This window comes from Neomonachus schauinslandi, chromosome 5, assembly GCF_002201575.2.
Source record: "Neomonachus schauinslandi chromosome 5, ASM220157v2, whole genome shotgun sequence".
In the NCBI taxonomy this organism is placed as follows: domain Eukaryota; kingdom Metazoa; phylum Chordata; class Mammalia; order Carnivora; family Phocidae; genus Neomonachus; species Neomonachus schauinslandi.
Window position 1 is genome coordinate 114,809,269 of NC_058407.1, and position 19,983 is coordinate 114,829,251.

Genomic DNA, 19,983 nt, shown 5'->3' on the forward strand with positions numbered 1-19,983 from the left:
GTATTTTGTCTTCTAGACCTCCATTTCCATTAGGACTGCTGTTCACATCTTGGTGCCTTTTTTCTTTGCATCTTTCCTCCCTTTGGGAAGCTGGTAACCAAGTAACAGTAACCCAGTGTGTAGCACACATGTATGAAATAATTTGCACTAAGAGGTGAGATAATGGTAATTAACACACCAGTGGATGGGGAATCAGGCTGGCGGGGAAACTATAAAAAGACAATACGCCTGTATTGGTAAAATTTTTTTTCTTAAAATGAATAGCTAATATACTAATGTTCTTTATTAAATATCTTGTAATATAAACATTTCATTACAAGTTAAAAACGATCATGACATTGATTATGACAAAATGTTAGCAGTTGTTAATTCTAGATGATGAGAATTTGGGGATTATATTATTTTTGTATTTTCTCTTTTTTGCTTAATTCCAAAACTGTGATAAAAAGACACCATTTACAGGGGCGCCTGGGTGGCTCAGTTGTTTAGGCGACTGCCTTCGGCTCGGGTCATGATCCTGAAGTCCCGGGATCGAGTCCCGCATCAGGCTCCCTGCTCAGCGGGGAGTCTGCCTCTCCCTCTGACTCTCCCCCTCTCATGCTCTCTCTCTATCACTATCTCTCTCAATAAATAAATAAAAATCTTACAAAAAAAAAAGACACCATTTACAGATTTTTTAAAATGGGCAATATGTTACTAGTCTTGTGGAAATCTGGTTTCTAGAAAACCTACACTGCTTAAAATAATACTTAAATACTCTTTGAGAAGGATACACACTACACAAAACAATACTTGAGTACTTTTTTAAAAGCATGTGTTTTTTTTCAGGGGAGGCCGAGGATTCATTCTAGGCTCGTTGTACTACCATGTAATATAACACTGTTATTTAACTTTAAACATGTGTTCCTTTGTATACCTGAGTCTGTATGTCAGAATACCATTGCATGTCAAAAGCTTTATGCTGCGGGTTGGGATTAAAGGGAAAGCCTGCCAGAATTCAGACTAGCAGAAGCAGCAGCAGGTATGAAGTGACATTTCAGCAGAAGTCCCGATTTGAATGGATTGGGTGGGACCCTATCACTAGATACAGGCCATCAACAAATGAGTACCCCCGGCTGCAGAAAATTTCTCCATACATTGTCAGTGTTCCTTAGCATTCATTTCTTCTAAGATAAACATTTTGTGAAGTCCTTATTCCTTGGTTACAGAGTCTCTGATCCTTTCTTCATTTCTTTAGTTTTCACCAGGTCAGATAATTCTAGTACAAAAGTGATAATCCATTTCTTTTGTTCTTTGCTTTGTGAAGGGACCTGTCATCTTAACGATAGTTAACAACAATATGGTGATTTCAGCGTGAGCAATGCTAGTGTGGGTAAAGACGCACAGATGCGTTACTGAATGCAGCTACTTTCTCTTACAGAAAGACCATATGGGAGGCACTTGTTTTTCTTTCTGGTTGATGTGATTAGATTAGTAAACAAAAAGGTTATTGGACTTAAAGATTGTCCTATTATTTATCTAATTTTAATTGACCATGAAGAATTAAATATGTTAAATCTTATGAGCCTTCTATATGTTCTCTTGGTTTGAAGTAGGAAGACATCTTCATGTAAAAGCTTCATTTTGGATTGCTTCCACCAAAATAGTTTTTGAGTGAAGCTTCATATTCTTAAAAAAATTGAGTATTGTGCAAATAGGTTATTTCACAATAAAATCTGGAAGATGGCCTTTTGTACTTCTAAAATAATCTGAGAGACAAATGGATACACTGTACTTTGGTTTAAAAACTAAATGTGATGGAAATTGTTTTTTGTAAGTCCTCTTTCTTCTAGTTATCTATTAATATGCAAGGAATCCCCTTGTGTAGATTTGTGAATAAGGGAATAGATTGAGAACCCAAATCTGATATTTCTGAATGCTCACCTACCTTTGGGAAAGTTTTTAGGCAGACCAGAGCAAACTATTATTATCAAAAACTGGCGAGTTAAAGAGTGTATTTACTTTTCCTTAGTCACACTGGCTGCTGTTGAGTCTTCTATTTGATACTGGGCGTGTTTTTGATTCAGAATTGGTTTCTTCTTGCCTTTTCCCCTTGTCGCACACCCCTGTTCTGGATCCACATCTGGCACTCAGGAATAGTGCTACATATGGAGTGCTGCTCCTGATCCCGCAACTTCTTTTTCCTTCTTATAACCAAGTGAGGACATAGTCTTAGTCTCTTGACTTACACTCTTGTTCACTTCATTAATCTTTCATATATCTTGAACTTCTTAAGAACTTCTTAAGAAAATCAAGATGTTCTTCTTTTTTTTTTTTTTAAAGATTTTATTTATCTGAGAGAGAGAGAATGAGAGAACACGAGAGGGGGTAGGGTCAGAGGGAGAAGCAGATTCCCTGCTGAGCAGGGAGCCCGATGTGGGACTCGATCCTGGGACTCCAGGATCATGACCTGGGCCGAAGGCAGTCACTTAACCAACTGAGCCACCCAGGCGCCAAGATGTTCTTTTTTCTTACAATGTGGAGAGTATCCTTAAATATCAATAGATAGAAAGCTGGATTTGTGATCACATTTCTCCTGGATATGTCTTATCTCCTATGATCTTGGGGATTAATAGGTATCATTTTTTTTTTTAAGCCTCAAGATATCTAGGCATCTTTAATTCCTAGAAGTTTGCTAATAAGTAAAGATTCTATATTTAAAAGAACTTGTGTTAGCTTGTCAATGAGTCTTACTTTCTCCTCTGGGTTCTGCGTATTGGCTTCTGGAAACATATCTATCTAGCGAATGTGAAGGGAAGGAAATGCTCTGGGCACCCAGTTTAAATCAGATATTTATTATAATGCTTTTAGGAAATGTTTTCAATTTACTTTTGTTTTCATTTAATGATATATTATAGACACCATTCTCTGCCCATAGGGAAGATATATACAGTTGACCCCGAACAGCACAGGTTTGAACTGTGTGGGTCTACTTACATGCGGATATTTTTCGACAAAAACAAGACAGTACTGTAAATATATTTTCTTTTCTTTATGATTTTGTTAGTAACATATTTTCTCTAGCTTACTTCACTGTAAGAATAGACTATATAATACATATAATATACAAAATATGTTTTAATCGACTGTTTCTGTCATCAGTAAGGTGTCCAGTCAACAGTAAGTTTTGGGGAATAGAGAGTTACACAGAAATTTTGAACTATGTGGGGGTCAGCACCCCTTCTGTACATGTGGGTCTCTCTATGTAGATGGATAGTGGATAAATAGACATATACATACTTAGACACACACACATACATATATCTTACCAATTTTGTAAATGGAGAAAAGAAACTTAGAAAGCACTGTACAAAGGTATTATTTTTTAAGATTTTTATTTATTTATTTGACAGAGAGAGAGAGCGAGAGAGGGAACACAAGCAGGGGGATTGGGAGAGGGAGAGGCAGGCTTCCCGCTGAGCAAGGAGGCCGATGTGGGGCTCCATCCCAGGACCCTGGGATCATGACCCGAGCCGAAGGCAGACACTTAACGACTGAGCCACCCAGGAACCCCTGTACAAAGGTATTTTTAAGGATTGTAATATGGGAAAGAGATAAGATTTATTCTGTATGGCTATGGAGGGCAGAGCTAGGATCAGTGGATAGATAGATGAGCCAATTTATTCAGCTCAGTATTCAGAAGAAAAAAATTTTTAATAGAAGGTAACTGAGATTGAATGTATTCTTTGCAGATAGGATGACCTTCACTTGGGGAATAACAGACAGAATTCCTGTGTTGGTAGGAATTTAAGCCAGGCAAATCTGAGTGATCATTAGAATCACTTGGACAACTTATAAAACCACAGATTCTTCTTTCCACCATTAAGCTAATGAATTAGAATCCCTGGAAGTGAGACTGAAAAGCCTTAACTTTTAAAAAGATCCCCTGGTGACCTTCCAAGTTTGAGAAAAACAGGACTAAAAGGCATTCATAGCTCCTTCCAAAGTCTGAATTCTTATGGTACCCTGATTTTGGAATTTTTCCGACCAAATTGAAATCAGTGTAAAGAAAACAGGCAAAAATATGGAGAGAAAATTTAAATGACTAAACAAGTGAAAATTTCAAGATTAAAATTGTAATTATTTTTCTCCTATTTGTAATCATATGTATTTCTACATGTCATTAGTATTCTGAAGTAATATTCTTTTCGGATAAAATAAACTTTATGTCAAAGAGCACTTTAAAATTCAACAGTGATACGTGACACACATTTTTGTGTGTATGTTATACGTTGATCAAAAGTTAACATTTTTAAAGCGATAGAGCTCTGGCTCTGTTCATATTGAAGCTATAGTTACCTTTTAGCTGTATTATAAAAGTAATTTGTTTAGTGTCATTTACAGAAGGGTATATTTTCTTTAAGCAAATAACTGTTAGAATAATTTCTCTTGTGCATCTTATAGTCATTTGTTCATATTAGCTATCAAGAATAGGAAAAGTTACAATGGAATAAAGTATGTGTATACTTATTCTCTCTCTGTATGTGCTCTTTCATATTTGTCATTCATATATATATCTATGGTGCTCTTTACTTAGGTATACATCATGAAGGGTTTCAGAAGGTATTCTAACATAATAATAATAAACAAATCATCAACAGAAGAATTCTGTCTACATACCCTTCCTCATTTAACACCAGCAGCTATACTGTCTGTCTGTTGAATCAGTCTTGTCTTTCAATCTTACGGAATGTGAGATGCACTGGATAACACAATGCAAATACAATGTAAGCTAATCACAGAGTCCAGTTGCCAATTCTGCAAAAGAAGCAGGATTTCTTTAAGTCATCGAAAGTGATGTTGGAGAAGGAGCAAAGCCACTGACAAGATAAGGAGGATCTGGCAGAGTGAGACCAGTAAGCAAATGAAGAAGGCATAACCGAGGTTGATAGGCATCTCAAAAGAGAATGATTTGAATTCAAAGGATTAAGAGAAGCCTTTGAGAAAACTGTGATGGCATATATGCGATGTATTTCTTGTCTTCTAGGAAGTGATGTTTAGTTTAGACCCCATGCTTGAATCTCTGTTTCAAGAGACACTAAAAAGCGGGTATGAATATATCAATAGAAGAAGGAATGGCAGTGGTGAATGGATTTCTCTTTTGCTTTCTTTTCCTAGGATAAAGACGGTGCCTCTGAGTTAATAGGAAATCCCAGCTTCCCTAGTTGACTTTGATATAAAGCTGTTGAAACAGAGGTCCAGCGCTGCTTCTTCAAAGTTCCTCCTGTTATACTAGCTGTTAGATACCCAAATATTTTAGAGTTCTGAATATTTTACATGCCTTTTTTGAGGTATGATTGATATGTAAAAAGCTTACATATTTAATGTGTACAACTCAGTGGGTTTGGGGATAAGTATACACCATGAAACCATTCCCTCCATGAGGGCCATAAACGTTAATCCTGACCTCAAGTTTCCTCTTGCCCCTGTAGTATTGTTACTGCAATTTTTGTGTGTGTGTGGTAAGAGCTTTTAACATAAGATCTATCCTCTTAGTAAATTTTAAGTATACAGTATTGTTAGCTATAAGCACTAAGCTCTGGAGTAGGTCTCCAGAATCTTGCATAAGTGAAACTTTGTACCCTTTGACAATCACCTTCCCATTTCCCCTACTCCCTAGCCCCTCGCAATGTACTCTCATCTTCTGTGAGTCTATTTCAGATTTCACATATAAGTGAGATCATATAGTATTTATCTACTTTTCCATGACTCACTTATTTCACTTAGCATAATATCCTCCAGGTTCATTCATGTTGTCACAAATGGAAGGATTTCTTTCTTTTTTAAGTCTGAATAATATTATCTTCGAGATCCTGATTTCAGTTCTTTTGGATAAGTACCCAGAAGTGGGATTGCTGGATCATATGATAGTTCTATTTTTAATTTTTTGAGGAGCCTCCATATAATGGCTGTACCAATTTACATTCTCAGCAACAGTGTGCCATGGTTCTCTTTTTTCCCCATTTTCACTAACACCGTTTGCATTTTTTTTTTTTTAGTAATAGCCATTCTAACAGGATGAGGTGATATCTCACTGTGGTTTTGGTTTGCAATTTCCTGATGATTAGTGAGGTTCAGCACCCTTTACATGCGTATTGGCCATTTGTATGTCTTTGTAGAAATGTGTGCTTAGGTCCTTTGCCCATTTTTTAATTGATATACTTTTTTGTTTTGTTTTGTTTTTTTAGCTGCCTTCATTTCTGCCTCTCACTAGTTTTGGCTGCCTAGAGCACCAGCAATGCCTTAGCAAAATGTGCAGTTGATTAAAAATCATACTAGTAGGTACAGTTACACTATAGACTTAGTGGGAGAGACTAGGTACACCTGGAGCCTTTCTTGGGGTGGTATGAGCCAAACTAGAATCCCCAGATGAAGATAGTGACAGAACTTCATATCGTAATCGTAGTTTATGGTTACTAGAACTGCATCTGCTCTAGACAAGAGATAATGCAAATTGTCTTCAGTTTAGGTGAGGAATTTGGAAGAAGAATCATTTTTCCCTATTTAATCCTTAGCTTCTGTCACCACTCTTGGCTGTCTTTATTTGATCATAATCTTGTATCTAACTCTTACTTTAAACTAGTTACTGAAACATTGTGTTTGGATCAAGTGGGATCTCTAGGGAGAAGGTAGGCAGATACTTAAGGCTCTGAACTTTTCATATATATTCAGGATGCATAAGGATACCAAAAACACATGGCTTAGAAAGTGGATACTACTTGATTTTGCCAAACTGTGGTGAAATGTTTAGCATATTTTTGACAGTATGTCTTTTCTAGTTGGCTTTGAATTGACAGCCGACCAGATAGCGACTTTATGTCAGTCTCTGAAAAGGATTTCAAACTTTAGAAACCAGTTTGTGTGATTAAGAGGTAAAATATAAAATGCTGATAATCAGAAATAAGAGGAGGCATCATTCCAAGCCTGCAGACATTAAAAAGATAGAAAGGGAATATTATGAACAACCTTATGTCTGTGAATTTGACAATTTAGATGAAATGAGCAGATATTGTGTAAGGATTCTGTACCCATTCAGATCTGTTTGTGTATATGGGGGGAGTGGGTTCCCAAACCAAGCCGTTCTCCCAACACCAGCTGGGTATCCTGCAATTCAGCTCAGTTCTGACACTGTCTACCTGGAGATAACACCATAGCATCAGATCCCACAGATTAAGGGCTCAGTCCTATAAGACTGCCCCCTCACCCTTTAGCCACCAATTGCGAATCCAGGTTTGTTGCCTGACCCACCAGCTGTAGACGGCTGTAGATCGGAGGTTCCAACCACCCCCTCCTTGGGTTCAGTTAATTTGGTAGAGTGACTCACAGAACTCAGAGAAACATATTACTGACTAGATCACTGGTTTATTACAAAAGAATATAACTCAGGAACAGCCAGATGGGAGAGACGCATGGGGCAAGGTACTGGGAAAGGTGTAGAGCTTCCATGCCCTCTCCAGGCACACCACTCTCCCCAAATCCTCTCGGGTTCAGCAACCAGGAAGCTTTTGAACCCCATCCTTTTGGATTTTTATGGAGGCTCCATTACATGTGCATAATTGATTGCATGATTAGCCATTGCAAATGATTTGAGCTGCAGCCCCTTTCTCTTCCTCTGAGGTCAGAGGGATGGGATTGAAAGCCAACTCTCTAATCACAGGTTTGGTTCTCTTGGCAACCAGCCCCTATCCTTAGGTGCCGTCCAAAAGTCACCTCATTAACACAACAAAAGACACCTTTGTTACTCTTACCACTTAGGAAATTCCAAGGGTTTTAGGAGCTCTGTGCTGGGAATGGGGATGAAGACCAAATATGTATTTCTTACTATAAATCACAATATTACACCTTGAGAGATACAAAACTGCCACAGGAGAAATAAAAAAAAAACCTGACTAGTGCCATATAGGTTAAAGAAATTGAATTTGTAGTTAAAAACCTCCCCACAAAGAAGACTCCAGAACCTGATGGCTGCATTGACATATTCTATAACGTGTTTGAGGAAGAAATCATACCAATTCTATACGAACTCAAAAGACGAGGTGGAGGGAACATTTCCCGTCGCCTTTTTATGAGGCCAGTATGAGCCTGGTAATTACCAAACAAGAACATTATAAGGAAAGGAATTCAGACCAATAACCCTCATGGTTGTAGATACAAAAATTCTTAACAAAATGTTAGCAAGTTAAATCTATCAATATATGAAGAGGATAATAATGTCATGATTAACTTGAAGTTATCCCAAAAGTGAAAGATTGTCATTTTAACATATTAATAATTAACATATTTAACAGTTTAACAAGATACAATAAAGGAGAAAATTCATATGATCATCCACTCAGTAGATGCAGAAAAAAGCATTTGACAAAATTTAACACTCATTCATCATAAAATCTCTCTGAAAACTGGGAATATAAAGAAATTTATCCAATCATACTTGGAGAAATATTGAATACTGCTAAGGTCAGGAACAGGGTGATGATGTCCGCTCTCAATACTTCTATTCAACAATATTATGGAGTCTCTACTTAATGTAATAAATCATGAAAAAGAAATAAAAGGAAGGAAGGAAAAAGGGAAGGAAGAAGTAAAACTTTATTTGCAGACAGTGTGATTGTGCACATAGACATTGTAAGGGATCTACTAAAAACACTTTTTAGAACTAGCAGATTTTTCATAAGATACAAGGATACAAGGCTACTGTACAAAAATCAGTGTATTTCTTTACTATTCTTTTTTTTTTTTTTAAGATTTTATTTATTTATTTGACAGAGAGAGACACAGAGAGAGAGGGAACACAAGCAGGGGGAGTGGGAGAGGGAGAAGCAGGCTCCCTGTGGAGCAGGGAGCCCGATGTGGGGATTGATCCCAGGACCCTGAGATCATGACCTGAGCCGAAGGCAGACGCTTAACGACTGAGCCACCCAGGCGCCCCAAAAATCAGTGTATTTCTATAAAACAACTGGGAAATGAAATAAAAATAATACCCTTATTATTTTAATAGCTTGAAGACAGCCTAAATAAATGGAGAAATACACTATGTTTATGGATTGGAAGACTCAGTATTATTAAGATGTGACTTAGCCACAAATTGCTGTATAAATCCAGCTCAATTCCAATTAAAATTCCAGCAAGGTTTAACACATTTTTTTTATTAGAAATAGATAAGCTAATTCTGAAATTTATTTGGAAATGCAAAGGACACAGAGTAACCAAAACAGTTTTGAAAAAGATTAATTTTATATTATTTATATTATTTTATAATACTCAAAGCTACAAAAATCAAGGTAGTATAGAATTGGTTTAATGATAGATACATATAATAATGGAAGGCAGTGGAGAGTTGGGATACTCATGTAAACATGATCATTTGAATTCAGTGGGGTGATTTGAGTGGTACTGAACAAGTAGATATCCACATGGGCAAAAATGAACCTTTATGTCTATCTTACATCACAGAAAAGTTAACCCCAATTAGATCACTGACATACATGTAAAAGCGAAGACAGTAAAACTTCTAGTCAAGAACAAAATATGTATGACCTTGGGGGTAAACAGAGAGTTCTGAGACAGGACACAAAAAGCACTAACCAGAAAAGAAATAAAAGGATAAGTTGGATTTCATCAAAATTAAAAACTTGTGCTCTTTGTGAAACACCATTAAGAAGATGAAAAGTAAAGCCATAGGTGGGGAGAAAATATTTGTAAAACATGTATCTGATCAAGGACCTGCTTCCAGACAACACAGTTTTTAAAATGGGCAAAAGTTGAACTACATAAAAGGAGATAGATGAATTGTGTATCAGCGCATGAAAAGATGTTCAATAGCATCAGCCAGTAGGGGGAAAAATGCAAATTAAAACTACAATGAACTGCCACTGTACTCCCACTAGAATAGCTAAAATTAAGAAGAATAAAAATACGAAAGGTTATTGGGTATGTGGGGCAACTGAACTCAAACATTGTGAGAGGGATGTAAAATGACATAGCCACTTAGGACAATATTTTGGCAGTTTTCAGAAGTGAAGCATATATTTATTATGTGGCCCACTCCTAGGGACTTACTAAGGGAATTGAAAACAATGTCCACAAAAAGACTTGTATATGAATGTTCATTAACAGCTTTATTCATAGTATTCCCAAATTTGAAACCACCCCAAATCCATCAACAGACAAATTATGGTATATCCATGTAATGGAATACTACTCAGAAATTTAAAAAGAACAAACTGTTGATACACTCAGTACCATGAATGAATCTCAAAATGCTAAGAAAAAAGCCTGAGTTGGAAGAGTACGTGATTCTACTTACATAAAAATTACAGAACTGAGTAAACTAATCTATAGTGAGAGAGAGTAGATCAGTGGTTGCCTGGAGCTGGGAGGGCTTTGATTGCAAAGAAGCATGAAGGGAGTTGGGGAGATGAAAATGTTCTTGATTGTTTGGTGGCTATGCTTCTGTGGGTGTGTACAGTGGCCAGAATTCATTGAACTGTACATTTTAAAGGGGTACACTCATATATAAATTAAACTTCACTAAAATTTATTAAAAAAAAAAAACAGGGGCGCCTGGGTGGCTCAGTCGTTAAGCGTCTGCCTTCGGCTCGGGTCATGATCCCAGGGTCCTGGGATCGAGCCCCGCATCGGGCTCCCTGCTCCGCGGGAAGCCTGCTTCTCCCTCTCCCACTCCCGCTGCTTGTGTTCCCTCTCTCGCTGTATCTCTCTCTGTCAAATAAATAAAATCTTTAAAAAAAAAAAAGAACAGTTTGACCACACCAGATTTTGGTGAAGATGTAGAGCAACTGGACTTCTGATAGATTGCTGATGGGAGTGTAAAGTGGTACAATATTTTAAAAAAATCTTTTGGCATTTTCTTGTAAAGTTCACCATATACCTACTTTATGATCTAGCATTTTCATTCCTACATAATTACTCCCAAGGGAAATAAAATACATGTTCACACGAGAGACTTGTTCAGGAATGTTCATAACAGCTTTATTCATGATGGCTCCAAACCAGAAACAACTCCTTGTGTATTAATAGGAAAATAGATAGGTTTTCATATATTCCTACTGTGGAATACTTTTTGGCAATAAAAAGCAGAAGACTATGTATACATGCAGCAATATGGATGAATATCAATATCAATAGCAAGATAAGTGAATATTGCCTCTGGGGGTAAGGGAGGAGACTTCCAGAATGACTAGGAGGACACACAGGAAACTTCCTGGGGGTGATGGAAATGTTCTGTCTCTTGAGGTTGGGGTGAATTACTTAGATACATGCATTTGTAACATATCATGAACTGTATACTTAAGAGCTATGCTTTATAAGAGTTAACCATTGTGTGTAAATATTTATGCCTCAATTAAAATATATGAAAAATATGAATTAAAAATATAAAACACTGCTCACTTGAGCAGCACATATACTAAAATTGGAACAATACAGAGAAGATTAGCATGGCCCCTGCACAAAGATGACACATAAATTTGTGAAGTGATTCATATTTTTTTTAATGCAAAACAAGGAAAAAAAAAACAAAATATAATGAGAAACAATGGACAAAACTAAGTAATGGCTGACATTAAACACCTTGGCCACTACTGGAGTATTAGTTTTGTCTTCTCTCACTCTCAAATCCTCCCAACTATACACACACACACACACACACACACACACACACACACACACACACATATTTAAAGATTTTTACTTATTTATTTGAAAGAGAGAGAGAACGAGCAGGGGGCAGGGACAGAGGGAGAGGGGGAAGCAGACTCCCTGCTGAGCAGGGAGCCCAATGTGGGACTCGATCCCAGTACCCAAGGATCATGACCTGAGCCAAAGGCAGGTACTTAACCAACTGAGCCACCCATGTGCCCCCCTCCCACTATATTTTTTTAAAAGAAGGAAATCAAAATACTTTTAGCTTCTGTGATTTCTAAGATCTGATTTCAAAGCTTTTTTTGAGAACAGTCAGGGAGAGAGTTGCTGTACCTTTCAGAAAGTTGACTTCTTAAAACTTTAATTTATAGCTCTAATATCATATGTTAGATCATATCATTGGACTTCTCTTATCCTCCTAAGTAGTTTAGCAAAATTCTTAAGGTTTGTTTTTCAATAGAGAACATTTTTAATTTTTTTCCTTAATTGTAGGTAACATTGAAAACTTACAAATAATTGAATATGAAAAATAATTCAAAAATTACATGTTCTGTAGATTTTAAGTTACAAAATGTTGATATGTCTTGGGTTTAATGAGACTGGCATACAACTATTAGGCAATTTAATTTTATCTAAGCCTTTGATTCTTTTGGAAGCCTACCTAAATAAGTAAACTTCTCTGAATATAGTTTGTTAAAAAAAAAAAAGGTAGTTGATTTGTTTGCTTATGAAAGTATTATACTTAATTACTGTGGTACTAGATTCTTATGTAGGTAAAAGTTGTAACATTTCCCTTAACTATGACAAGTAATTATATTTTTTTATTGGTTCAGAAATTATGCTATGTTAATACACATAACATAAAATTTACCATTTTAATCATTTTTACATGTACAATTAAGTGTATTAAGTCCATTCACAGTATTGTGTAATGATTATCACTATTCCCAGAACATTTTCATCATCCCAAACAGAAACGTTGTACTCAGTGAGTCATAATTCCCCATTCCCCCTAACCCCTAGTAGTCTCTATTCTGCTTTTAATATGCATTTGCCTATAGTAGATATCTCATATAAGTGGAATCATACAATAATTGTCCTGTTGTGCCTCGCCTATTTCACTTAGCATGAAGTTTTCAAGGTTCACCTGTTAGAGAATGTGTCAGAACTCCATTCCTTTTTATGGCTGAGTAATATTCTTTTGTTTGTACATACTATATTTTCTTATCCATTCATCTGTTGATGTACACTTGGGTTGTTTTCACCTTGACTATGGTGAATAATGCTGCTGTAAGTATTATACCTAAGTTTCTGTTTGAGTCCCTGTTTTTAATTCTTTTGATTATATGCTCAGACATGGAATTGCTGGGTCACATGGTAATTCTGTGTTTAACAATTTTGGGGAACTGCCAAACTGTTTTCCACAGTGGCTTACTATTTTATATTCCTACTAGCAGTGTATGAGCATTGCAGTTTTTCTACATCCTCATCAGTACTTGTCATTTTCCATTTAAAAAAATACTTTTTTAAAATTATAGCCAGCCGGTGTATGTATGAAGTGTTATCTGACTGTGGTTTTGGTTTGCATTTCCGTAACGACTAATGATGAGCATCTTTTTATGTGCTTGCTGGGTCTTTGCCCATCTTTAGATTGGGTATGTTTTTTGTTGTTAACTTGTAGGAGTTCTTTATGTATTCTGGATATCAGTCCTTTATCAGATATATGACTTAACAAATATTTTCTCCTATTTTGTGTGTTTTCTTTTCACTTTCTTGATAGTGTCCTTTAATGCATAAAATTTTTAATTTTTATGAAGCCCAATTTATCTTTCTCTTTTGTTGCCTATGCTTTTGACATCATAAGTGAGAAACGGTTGCCAAATCCAAGGTCATGAAGATTTTCCACAGTGTAATCTTCTAAGAGTTTTACAGTTTTAGCTCTTAAATTTAGATCTTTGGTCCATTTGGGGCCAACTTTTCTATACAGGTATGATTTCATTCTTGTGGATATCCAGTTTTCTCAGTACCATTTGTTTGAAAATCGATCCTTTCCCCATTGAATGGTCCTGGCACTGAATTGAAAATCAATTGACCACATATGTGAGAATTTATTTCTGGGCTCTCTAATCTATTCCATTGTTCCATAGGTCTATACTGTGCTACAGTGTGGCACACTGTAGTGATTATTGCAGTTTTGTAGTAAGTTTTGCAAGTGGGGAGTGTGAGTCTTTCAACTTTGTTGTTATTGTTGTTTCGTTGTTGTTATTGTTTTTTTTTTTTTTAACATTACTCAGTTCTCATCGCGAAAAGTGTACTCTTCAATCCCCCTCATCTATTTCACCCATCCCCACCCCATTCCCCTCTGGTAACCATATATTTGTTATCTATAGTTAAGAATCTGTTTCTTGGTTTGTCTCTCTCTCTTTCTTTTTTCTTTGCTCATTTGTTTCTTAGATTGCATGTATGAGTGAAATCATAGGGTATTTGTCTTTCTCTAATTTTGCTTAGGATTATACTCTACCTCTATCCATGTTGTTGCAAATGGCAAGATTTCATTCTTTTTTATGGCTGGAATAATATTCCATTGTATATATACACCAGATCTTCTTTATCCATTCATCTATAAATGGACACTTGGGCTGCTTCCATAATTTGGCTAATGTAAATAATGCTGCTATAAACAGAGGAGTGCATGTATCCCTTTGAATTAATGTTTTTGTATTTTTTGGGTAAATACCCAGTGGTGCAATTACTGGATTGTAGGCAGCTCTGTTTTTAACCTTATTTATTTATTCATTCATTCATTCATTCATTCATTCGGCTCCACACCTAATGTGGGGCTCAAATTCACGACCCTGAGAGCAAGAGTTGGATGCTCTACTAACTGAGCCAGCCAGGTGCCCCTATTTTTAAGCTTTTGAGGAACCTTCATACTGTTTCCCACAGTGCCTGCACCAGTTTGCGTTCCCGCCAACAGTGCACCAGGGTTCCTCTTTCTCCACATCCTCAACCAACACTTGTGATTTCTTGTGTTTTTGATTTTATCCATTCTGACAGGTGTGAGGTGATAGCAGATTATACTTTTGATTTACAGTTCCCTGATGATGAGTGATGTTGAGCATTTTTCTTCATGTGTCTTTTGGCTCTCTGTCTGTCTTCTTTGGAAAAAGGTCTGTTGATGTCTCTGCCCATTTTTAAATTGGATTATTTGGTTTTTGGATGTTGAGTTATATAAGCTCTTTATAGATTTTGGATACTAGCCCTTAACTGTATATGTGATTTGCAGATATCTTCTCCCATTCAGTAGGCTGCCTTTTAATTTTGTTGATTGTTTACTTCACTGTGTAGAAGCTTTTTATTGTAATGTAGTCCTGGTGGTTTATTTTTGCTTTTTTTTTTTTTAAGATTTTATTTATTTATTTGAGAGAGAGAGCATGAGTGGGGGGAAGGGCAGAGGGAGAGGGAGAGAGAATCCAAACCAGACTCTGCACTGAGCGTGGACCCTGCCACAGGGCTTGATTCCATAACCACAAGATAACGACCTGAGCTGAAACCGAGTCAGACACTTAACCGACTAAGCCACTCAGGTGCCCATAGTTTTGCTTTTATTTCTTTTGAGATATATCTAGAAAAACTTTGCTATGGCCAATGTCAGAAAAGTTACTACCTGTGCTCCCTTCTAGGATTTTTATGGTTTCAGGTCTCATATTTAGGTCTTTAATTCATTTTTAGTTTATTTTTATGTATGGTGTAAGAAAGTGGTCCAGTTTCATTCTTCTGCAGGTAGCTATCCAGTTTTCCCAGCAACATTTGTTGAAGAGACTCTCATTTTCTCATTGCATATTTTTTATGGTGGTGGTTTTGCTTTTCTCCAGATAATATTAACAGGCAAGGTCAGGAAAAAGTGAATTTGTTTCTGTTAGATTAACTGTGTATATTTCTAGAAGACTTTGTTTGCCAGATGGTCTCAAACCTCTAGTAGGAAAAGAGGCCAATTGGATTTTTTGGTTTTAGAGCAAAAATACAGACCATCAGAATAGATTCCTAATAGTTGGAAATAAAAGAGTAATTAAGTCTTCGCAAAGGGTGATATGGTTGTTAAAGAGCCGTATAGTTTATACTTGTTTTTGCCTAAAAATGTATAAACAGTTAGTAGCCCTTTGATTTCTAGCTTGGGATATTTATTTGTCTCTAGTTTTGAGTGTCACAGTCTTTTAATATTCTTTATTCCTGTTGCACTTTAGGTATTTATACTATTGACATTTACTAGCCTTTTATTTAATCTTAATATACTTTTGGTAAGTGCTAGGCTGTAATGTCTGTTTCCTGGAAACATACAGTGAGAGAAGTAGATTTTAGATAACTTTTTAGGGTTTTAAGAGAGAACACTGAACCCTTATTAAATACCTTAAAATTTTTATTTACCTCATTTAATCCTGACAGCCACCATATATCATATATAAAAAAGAAATGTTTTTCTGAAGAAAAAGTTCATTTAAAAGTACGTATACTTCTTCCACATAATGTCTTACTGTCCAACATGGAACATTGACTCAAAGCAAATGACAGGTCCATCGTCCCTTGAATATATGTGAAGTCTCAAGTGTTTTCATGGCTGTTCATGTCCATTTTGCCTGAAATGCTTTTCTCATGTCTTGTCATTTATGTAAATCCCACACTTCTTTCAAAATTTGGCTCAGATCTTACCCGCTTGTAAAGCTTTCTTTGACCTTAGTGACCTGAGGTGAAAAAGACGGTCCCAGTTCAGGGTCGATGGTCTTGCTTTCTGTGGTCTTCTTTCCCCGTTTTTTTTTCTTTTGGATTCCTGCTGTCTCATTACCCTTATTTCCAGTGCTATTTGTGCAGATCTGTAATCTATTATCCAAAATTCTTGGGTTTTTCAGATTTTAGAAATGTCAGATAATGCAGGTTCTCTCAGTAATTTCTGCTGAAAATGTATGACTGTTTATCCTCTGGGGAATAAATAAAAGCTTAGACAGAGCTTCGTGTCAGCTCAGGTCAGGGCAGGTTTTGCCATCAATGAGTTACAAAAATATGTTTTGACTTTCAGGGATGTTTGAATTTCAGAAGTGTCAATATGGGATTATAGACGGGTATTAACTAATTTTTTAGGAGCATAAACTGTATGTTGGGAAAGGAGTTCCACCTCCTTTCAGAGGTGGTCTGCGTGTGTATATATGTATTTATGTATTTGTCTGCCTATCTGTCTAGTATTATTAGCTCGTAGACGCAAACCTATGTCAGAGATTTCGATTCTTAGAGCAGCTCCAGTTCTCCTATTTTTGACCAGTGGCAGCCTCTTCACGTTTTCAACTGAGTCCTTTAGACATGAGCCTGATTGTCTTTTGTCTTTACTGTCAAGTGTGGTTTTCTAGCTCATCTTTTATGTACATTTCCTGCCCAGGACTTAGAATCAGCCATTTCTCTAAGAAGTCCTGCTTTCTTTTAGTGGCGAATGATTATTTTGAGATCACATCTGGATGTTAGGGGTGTTCCTTGCTACTGGGTTGCAGTTGTTTATGGTCCATTTTATATGAATTTTTTAATTTTTATTTATTTATTTTTTTAAATATTTTATTTATTTATTTGAGAGAGAGAGAATGAGAGAGAGCACATGAGAGGGGTTAGGGCCAGAGGGAGAAGCAGACTCCCTGCCGAGCAGGGAGCCCGATGCGGGACTCGATCCAGGGACTCCAGGATCATGACCTGCGCCGAAGGCAGTTGCTTAACCAACTGAGCCACCCAGGCGCCCCTGAACTTTTTTATTTTGAAATAACTTTAGACTCACAGAAAAGTTGCAATATAGTACAGAGTTGCCCTATATTCTTCACCCAAATTTCTTTAATGTACATCTTAAGTAACCATAGGACAATTATCAAAACCAGGAAATTAATAATACTACAATATTATTATTGAATTATACACTGTGTTTAAGAATGATTTCTAGAAGCTTGATTATAGGAATGATTTATAAAAGCTTGATTATAGTTGGGCCTTTAGTCTCTGAGTCTTATTTATTTATTTATTTTTGGTATGTACTTCTGTGCAGTTGTTCTTAACTAGTAAGGTCTGTCACTCACCTGGGAACTTTTGAACATCAGATGCCTGAAACCTTTCTTTCCCCTCTCCAAGGAGAATTCTGAATTTTTCAGAATCTCAAGGTGGGGATAGAATAGATGGTGTCAGTGTAGTATTGGGGATTTTGCTAAAATCCTGCCTGCTCCAACAGCTTAATAGGATCATTGAGAAAGGAAGCAATTTGTGTTTTTGCTCACAATTGATAATAATGGCCCTTTGGTTCCCAGGATAAAAGTTCATCTATCTTAAAATGATTCACATTTGATGTTTCCAGTTTCAGAGATGCCTATTATGCTTAAAAGTGTCCTTCCACTTTATTAACACATTCAGAAAATATTTATTAAGTACCTTCTAAGTGCTAGACATGAGGATACACCAGTGAAGAAATACGGACATGGTCTGGTCTCTGCCTTCATGGATCTACATGAATAATGAGAAGGTCAAAGCATTGAACACATAATTTTAATAGAGTGCAATGAATATTATTTTAGGAGAAGAGCAAGGAGTTATGGAAACATAGAGCAGACAGATCTCACCTAGGGTAGGGATCAGGGAAAGTCTTCCTGGGAAGATTGTGTTGAGCTAAGTCAGGTAGGAGTTAGCTGGGTAAAAAGAAGGATCGTTTGGCAGAGGAACAACCTTAGTCTCTGATTATGCCTAGTGGGGTGAATTTCTAGTATATTTACTGGAGAAAAAAGTACAAGACCAAGGAAGGAAAAAAATGTAGAAGTGAGCAGCAGCTTTATTAAATCTTTTCAAAGCATTCAGGTTTTCACAGAAATACCATCTCTCATTTTTACTCATATTTCATCAGTCTGTGTATCATCTAAGCTACATAATAACAGTAACACAAGTAAAACCGACATAAAGAGGTTTGCAAAAATAAACTGGTTGTGTCAAGTGTGGGTCTCATTTGGTGGCAGCAGAAATAAGTGGCTAGAGACTGTCTTCCCAAACATCAAGAGTTGAGCTTGCCATGGGCTCAGCCAGTGTTTATGCAACAGGAATTAAGAATTTTGGTTTGTCTGGCAAGTCATTTAGGCAGAGGTCAACTAAGCCAATGTCTACTATAATTATAGTTTGGGGAATAGACGAGCTCATTGAGAGAGATGAGAGGAGAGGGCCAAGGTCAGAACCTTAGGGAACACCACCAATTAAGGGAAAGATAGAGGAAGGAGAACAAGCTAAAGATTTCAAGAACTAGTTAAAAACACGCATTCCAGGAACCTTTGAATCTCCATGCTTGGACTCTGAGCAGTCTTGCAACTTTGTTTTTTGTTTAGCCCGGCTTTTTGCAAACTTATTTTGCATTGAAAAACTTTTTTCACTTAACTGATTCACATTCTGTATCCTATAGAACAAGTAGGAACATTTTTTGGGAAATGCTGCCATAGGCAGAAAGGGGCAAGGAAGGGATTTAGGCGGGGTAGTCATCAGATTAGTTTGTACTGTCAGAGATTCTTTTGGTAGTCCTCTGGAGGTGAGATTCCAGAAAGGAGCGAGGTAGGGTGTTTGGGAGACCAGCTGGAGGCCCTCAAGGTAGTCCAGGAGAGAGTTGATGGGGGTCTGAATTTAGGCAGTGACAGTGGGACTGGCAAAGAGACAGGTTCACTCCACGTTTTCATTGAAAAGACAGGATTTGGTGACGGATGTGAGAGGTAAGGAAGAAGGAGTCTAGGATGACTGGTTTCTGTTTCGGTGACTAAGGGGCTGAATTGTGCTGCCATTCTGCAGAGGAGGGGCTACCGAGCTGGTGCGTGTTGTGAGGGAGGGAAGGTGAGTTCAACTGGGACATGTGGTGTAAGGTATTGAGGTGAATGTGCTTATTAACAAGAGTTTAGACATGCAGATTTGGAGCTTGGGAGAGAGGGTGGGGCCAAAGAAAGGTTTGGAAATAATTCATAATTATAAAATCATGGGTCTGGAGGGTGACATCGTCTAGGGACAGCATAAGAAATGAGAGGTAGAATTCTGATGTGGACAGCAAAGGAAGCCCATCTTAAGAATATGAATAATTGTCACTTATCAGGTGTTTGTTAGACACTGTTTTTTTCTTTTTCTAAAGATTTTATTTATTTGAGAGAGAGAAAAAGAGAGCACGAGTAGGGGGAGGGGCAGAGGGCCAAGCAGACTCCCCACTGAGCGGGGAGCCCCATGCAGGACTTGATCTCACCAGGACCCTAA

General features: G+C 37.0%; 1 protein-coding gene and 1 non-coding gene across 2 annotated transcripts in view; both read left to right on the top strand.

Annotated features, from left to right (window-relative positions):
• Positions 1–19,983, top strand: part of ARHGAP21 (Rho GTPase activating protein 21) — a 128,293-nt gene that overhangs the window by 7,701 nt on the left and 100,609 nt on the right.
• Positions 11,441–11,547, top strand: LOC123324930. The gene has a single exon (XR_006540108.1). It is a non-coding gene; the product is annotated as a U6 spliceosomal RNA (small nuclear RNA).